Here is a 6,154-nt window from a genome sequence, read left to right as displayed (position 1 = left end):
TTTTTTTTTTTTTTTTTTTTTTTTTTGTGGTACTGGGGGTGGAACCCAGAGGTTTTCTACCTCTGGGCTATACTCCCAGACCTTTTTTTTTAAAAAATATTTTATTTGGAAACAGGGTCTCACTAAGTTGCTGAAAGCCTCACTAAGTAGCTGAGGCTGGCTTTGAACCTGTGTGATCCTCCTGTCTCAGCCTCCCAAGCGCGGGGATTACAAGCATGCGCCACCACGCCCGGCTTTCCCTAGATCTATTTTATTTTTGTTTTTGAGTTTGGGTCTTGGTAGGTTGCTAAGAGTCTCACTGTGTTTTTGAGGTTGTTCTCAAACCTGTGATCCTCCTATCTCAGCCTCTCAAGCACTGGGATGCACCACTATGCCTGGCATGTATATACTATTTTGAGTTACTAGTATGAAAAGAGGATTGGAAAAGTCAGCCCTAGCGGTAAGGAGATAAAATGAAAAAATGGTTGACAGCAGTAATTCAAGCAAGAAATTGGGAGAGAGGAGAGTAATTCAGGTAAGAAACTGGGAGAGAGGAGGTGGGGAGCACCCAAATAGTGAAGGGGTCTTGAATTACAGAGAAGTTCTTCCTGCGACATACTCACTAACATCATATGTTATTTTATTATTATTATTAGTAGTAGTAGTAGTACTGGGGATTGAACCCAGGAGCAATCTACCTCCGAGCTATAACCCCAGCCCATTTTTTTTTTATTCTTAATTTTGAAACAGGGTCTCACTGAGTTGGGAAGGGCCTCACTAAGTAGTTGAGGCTGTCCTCGAACTGCGATCCTCCTGTCTCAGCCGCCCAAATGCTGGGATTCCAAGCGTGTGCCACCATGCCTGGCATCGTTTGTTATTTTTAAATTACTCTGACCCCTGGGCGTGGTGATGCAGGCAGGCCTGTAATCCCAGTGCTTGGGAGTCTGAGACAGGAGGATTGTGGGTTTGAGGACAGCCGTAGCAAGTAGCGAGACTCTTATCAACCTAGCAAGACACTGTTTCAAAATAAAAATAAAATAGCACTGGGGGTATATCTTGGAGGTAGAATGCCCCTGGATTCAATCCCCAGTATAAAACAGACACACACACACCCCTATAACAACAGCTGGAAATGCTGCGATTATGAAAGCTGCCTGGACCCAGCTACCTGCTCACCAGGGATCGATACAGACTGACTCCACTGGCAAAGAAGTCACTCCTCAATCTCAAGTGCCACCCTTCCTCAGTCCTCAAGAAGGTGTAGAGTATAAAACTCTAGAGCCTGAAAGGGTTTTTAGAGCTCATTAACAACAGGGCGTTTCATACTGTAAAGTGCCCTGGACTCACCCAGAAATCTTGTTAAAATGCAGATTGGGATTAAGCAGGTCTGGATGCAAACCAGATCCTACAATCTCCTCCTCCTCCTCCTCCTCCTCCTCTTCCTCCTTCTCCTCCTCCTCCTCCTCTTCCTCCTCCTCCTCCTCTTTCTTCTCCTCCTCCTCAGGGAAGTTCTGTCATACCCCCAGCCCTTTTTATTCTTAATTTTGAGACAGGATGCCACTAAATTGCCCAGGCTGGCCCCAAAACCTGCAATCTTTCTGCCTCAGCCTCTCAAGTGCTGGAATAACAGCATGCACCTGCTGTGCCTGGCTCCATTCTGCATTCCTAACAGGACTCCCGTTGAGGACATTGCTGCGGGCCAGTGTGCTGAGGCAGAATAGAAAAAACAAAATTTTAGGTAGAAAGGAGACATATTGGGAAGGAAAGGGAAATACTGTTTTAAAAGCAGAAATCTTCAGATTCAGATTAATAACAGCTTGGTTGTTCTTTAAAAAGCCAGGCCCATACATTTAAATCATAATGAGCTGGCTCAGGAAATTCCTGAGACCATTAAACCTGAAAAAGCTTCACCTTTTGTTAAAGTTCCATTCACCTCAGGAAGATCCCCAGAAAAGCCACCTACCTTTCTTTCTTTCTTTCTTTCTTTCTTTCTTTCTTTCTCTCTTTCTCTCTTTCTCTCTTTCTTTCTTTCTTTTGTGGTACTGGAGATGGAACCCAGAGGCATTCTACCTTAGTGTTACACCCCTAGCCCGATTTTATTTCTTATTTGGAAACAAGGTCTCACTAGGTTGATGAGTTTCACTACTTGCTGAGGCTGTCCTTGAACCTGTGATCCTCCTATCTCGGCCTCCTAAGTACTGGGGTTACAGGCGTGCACCACCAATCCCAGCCTATACCTTTTGTTAAAGAGCCCTGAGGTCTGACAGCCCCATGTCATCGCCTCTTTACATGATGTAGGATAGAAGAAATAAGTAGGTAGAAAGGAGACAGACAGGAAGGAAAAGTAAAAGTATAACTTTAATATAAGAACCTGGAGCTGAAATGCTTCAGCCTCTAGTCCACAAACCAGTTTTCTTTCCCAGGCCTGACTCTCCCATAAATTCTTGGGAAACCTGTAGATCCTGGAGTTAACAATATTTCCGAGAAAACCTATAATTTAGGATATCCCAGTTTATCCGTCAGTCAACTAATGAGGACCTCATTCAACCCAAGATCATCCACCCTAAGGCCGACCAGACCACAGACCATCAGGAAGCGCCTCGGGACTACTGGACTGAGCTCATCCACCCTAAGGCCGACCAGACCACCTGCCCACCATAAACCGCCTTGGGACTACCGGACTGAGCTCATCCTCGTATACCGTCTCTAGCCCACCCCTCACAAAAGTCCCCTATAAGAAGAGAACCCTGAACTCCCCAAAATGCCTTCCTCATCTTGAGGGGCCCGCATTCTCTCTTGAATGTGTATTTCCTCCCCTTTTCCTCAATAAACCTCTGTCTATGTCTCTAACTGGCACGTGCTGAAATTCTTTTCCGTCACGTTAGCCAAGGACCCTGCAGACCCCGAGTTCCTGAGCCAAGAACTCACCCCAACATACAGAGTAGGTTCCTCTTTTGCCAAAGCAGGGTGTCCTGGGCCAGGGCCTTCTGCTCTGCCCCATGACAGCCACAGTGGGCAGAGGTGGGGGACCTCCAGAGCTGTTGGGGAAGGGAGTTTCCTCTCTGAGTTTTCGGGTGGGGAGAAGTGGGGCTTTTTGATATATTTATTCTTTTCATACAACTGTTGACTCTGGAGAGACTCCCAGAAGCTAGGTGCCCTGGGTTCTCTGGCCTCATGGGACTTGGGGGGAAGCAAGCCTTCAGTGGGGAAAGAAGGACAATTCAAAAGGACATGCAGAAGCCGAGCGTGATGGTACACGCTTGTAATCCCAGCATTTGGCAGGCTGAGACCAGAGGATTGGGTTCTTGGCCAGCCTCAGCTACTTAGTGAGGCCCTATGCAACTTACTGAGATCCTGTTTCAAAGTAAAGAATAAAAAATCAGGCTGGAGGTGGAGCTCGGAGGTAGAATGCCCCCGGGTTTCATCCATAGCACCACAAAAAAGAAAAGGAAAAAAGAAAAGAAAAAAAAGGACTTGAGAGACGGGAATACTCGGGAGACTATGTTTCCCAGGCTTGCCTTGAACATGCTATCTTCCTGTCTCAACCCCTCTACTAGCTGGGATTGCAGGCATGTTCGAACACAGCTTTTGTTTGAGGAGGGCCCCTCTAACTTGTCGAGGCTGGCTTTGAACCTGCAGTCCTGACATTTGGGAGACTGAAAGAGGAGGACCGCATTTCACAGCCAACCTCTGCTAGTTAGTGAGGTCCTTTGATTTCAGTGAGAGCCTGTGTCAAAATAAAAAATAAAAAATAGGGCTGGGGGTGTAGAAGGTAGAATGCCCCTGGGTTCTATCCCAAATAGAGCAAAATAAATAAATGAATAAATAAATAAATAAATTAGGATTGGGGGTATAGCTCAGAGGTAGAATTCCACTGGATTCCATCCCTAGTACCATAAACAAAATTAATCAATTAAAATGCACCTTAGCTGCCTCTCTATGTCCAGAATGAAGTCCAGTCTGGTATTAAAGAGAGACCCAGAGAGCTGTTGCCTGTGTGGCATCCCGTATTTTGCCCTTTGAGAAGGTCCTCTGCCCTCTCCACCCACGGGCACTCCATACTTCACCTTGTTACTGCCCATGGCTTTGCTGCCCCTGTAGCCGGAGGGCCCCTCCCTCAGCGAGCGCTGCCAGTGGCCATGTATCATGGCCTCTGTGTCTGCAGAGTAGCCTTCTCTTTTGCCAAAGCAGGGTGCCTCCTAATCTGCCCCGTGAGAGTCACAGTGGGCAGAGGTGGGGGACCTCCAGAGCTCTCGGGAAAGGGAGTCCCCTGAGTTTCAGGGTGGTGAGAAGTGGGGCTTTCTCGTGTATTTATTTTTTTCATACAATGGCTTACTCCAGAGAGACTCCCAGAAGCTAGGTGCCTTGTTGAGTCCTGGGTTCTCTGGCCTCATGCCCTATTTTTTGTTCTTAAATTAAACAGTTTCTAACTAAGTCCCAGAGGGCCTCACTTAGTAGTAGCTGAAGCTGACCACGCAGTTAAGATCCTCCTGTCTCAGCTTCTTACCTACTTGCATTATAAGCATGTGCCACCATGCCTGGCTTCCCCAGACCTTCTTATTTTTATATTTTGGGAATAATTTGCCAAGGCTGGCATTGAACCTGCTGTCTTCCTGTCTTAACCTTTTTGTTTGATTTTTTTTTTTTTTTTTGGGCGGGTCTGGGGATGGAACCCAGGGGCATTCGACCTCTGAGCTATACCCCCTGCCCTATTTTTCTTTATTTTGAAACCAGGTCTCACTGAGTTGCAGAGGGCCTCACTAAGTAGCTGAGGCTGTCCGTGAACCGCGATCCTCCGGTCTCAGCCTCCCAAATGCTGGGATTTCAAGCATGTGCCACCACGCCTGGCTCCTGTCTTAACCTTTTTAATAGCTGGGATTGCAGGCATGTGGCACCACAGCTTTTGTGTAAGGAGGGCCTTGGCTAATTTTTCTAGGCTGCCTTTGACTATGCAATCATCCAAATGCCAGCATTTGGGAGACTGAAACAGGAGGATCAGGTTTCAAGGCCAGTTTCAGCCTACATAGTGAGACCCTGTTTCAAACTAAAAAATAAAAAATAGTGCTGCCGTGGAGCGTGGAGGTATAATGTCCCTGGGTTCCATCTCCAGTAGTGCAAAAACAAACAAACAAGGATTGGCATTGTAGCTCTGTGCTAGAACGCCCCTGGGTTTCATCTATAACACCAAAAAAGGAAGAAAAAAAATCTGAGAGGCTGGCATGCTGCCCCACACCTATGATTTTAGTACTTGGGAGGCTAATACAGGTGGATTGCAGCCGGGATGGTGGTGCATGCTTGTAATCCCAGTACTTGGGAGGCTGAGAAATAGGGATGCAGGTTCGTGGACAACCTCATCTACTTAGAGAGGCCATTTGCAACTCAGTGAGACTATGTTTCAAAATGAAAAACATAAAAAATAAGGCTGGGGCATAGCTCAGAGGTAGAAAGCCCCTTTGATTCAACCCAAGTATTGCCAAACAAAACAAAACAAATCAATAAAGAAAAAGCAGAGAAATAAACTCTCGCTCTTTTTCCTGGGGTACCCCTGCATGAGTAATGGGGAAGGGTTGGCCAGCTTTCCTCTCATCCTGGGCTCGGTCTCCTTGACACATTTATTTTTTGGGGGGTAGTGGGGATGGAACCAAGGGGCATTCTACATCCAAGCTCCACCTCAAGCCCTCTTTTTTTGTTCTTTAATTTGATACAGGTTCTCACTAAGTTGCAGAGGGCCTCACTTAGTAGTAGTTGAAGCTGCCCACACAGTTAAGCTCCTCCTGTCTCAGCCTTCCAGTACTGACATTACAAGCGTGTTCCACCATGCCTAGATTCCCCAGAACTTCTTATTTTTTTAATTTTGAGAATAAGTTGTCCAGGCTGGCCTTGAACCTGCTATCTTCCTTTCTCAACCTTTCTACTAGCTGAACTTGCAGACTTGTGCCACCATAGATTTTGTGTGAGGAGGGCCTTGCTAACTTGTTGAGGCTGCCTTTGAATCTACATTCCTCCTGTTTCAGTCTCCTAAATGTCAGCAAGCTCCACAACAAGCCCTATTTTTTGCTGCTCTCCCTTGTTCAGCTGCAAAAAGTGAGCAGATTTTATTTAGATCAAACAGGGCTGCTGGTGTTCCCTCTTTTTTCTTCTTTCTTCCACGAGGGTGTGTTTTGGCTGCAATTGC

Source organism: Muscardinus avellanarius (genome assembly GCF_963383645.1).
Source record: "Muscardinus avellanarius genome assembly, chromosome: 10".
NCBI lineage: Eukaryota > Metazoa > Chordata > Mammalia > Rodentia > Gliridae > Muscardinus > Muscardinus avellanarius.
Note: the sequence above shows the minus strand (reverse complement) of the source record.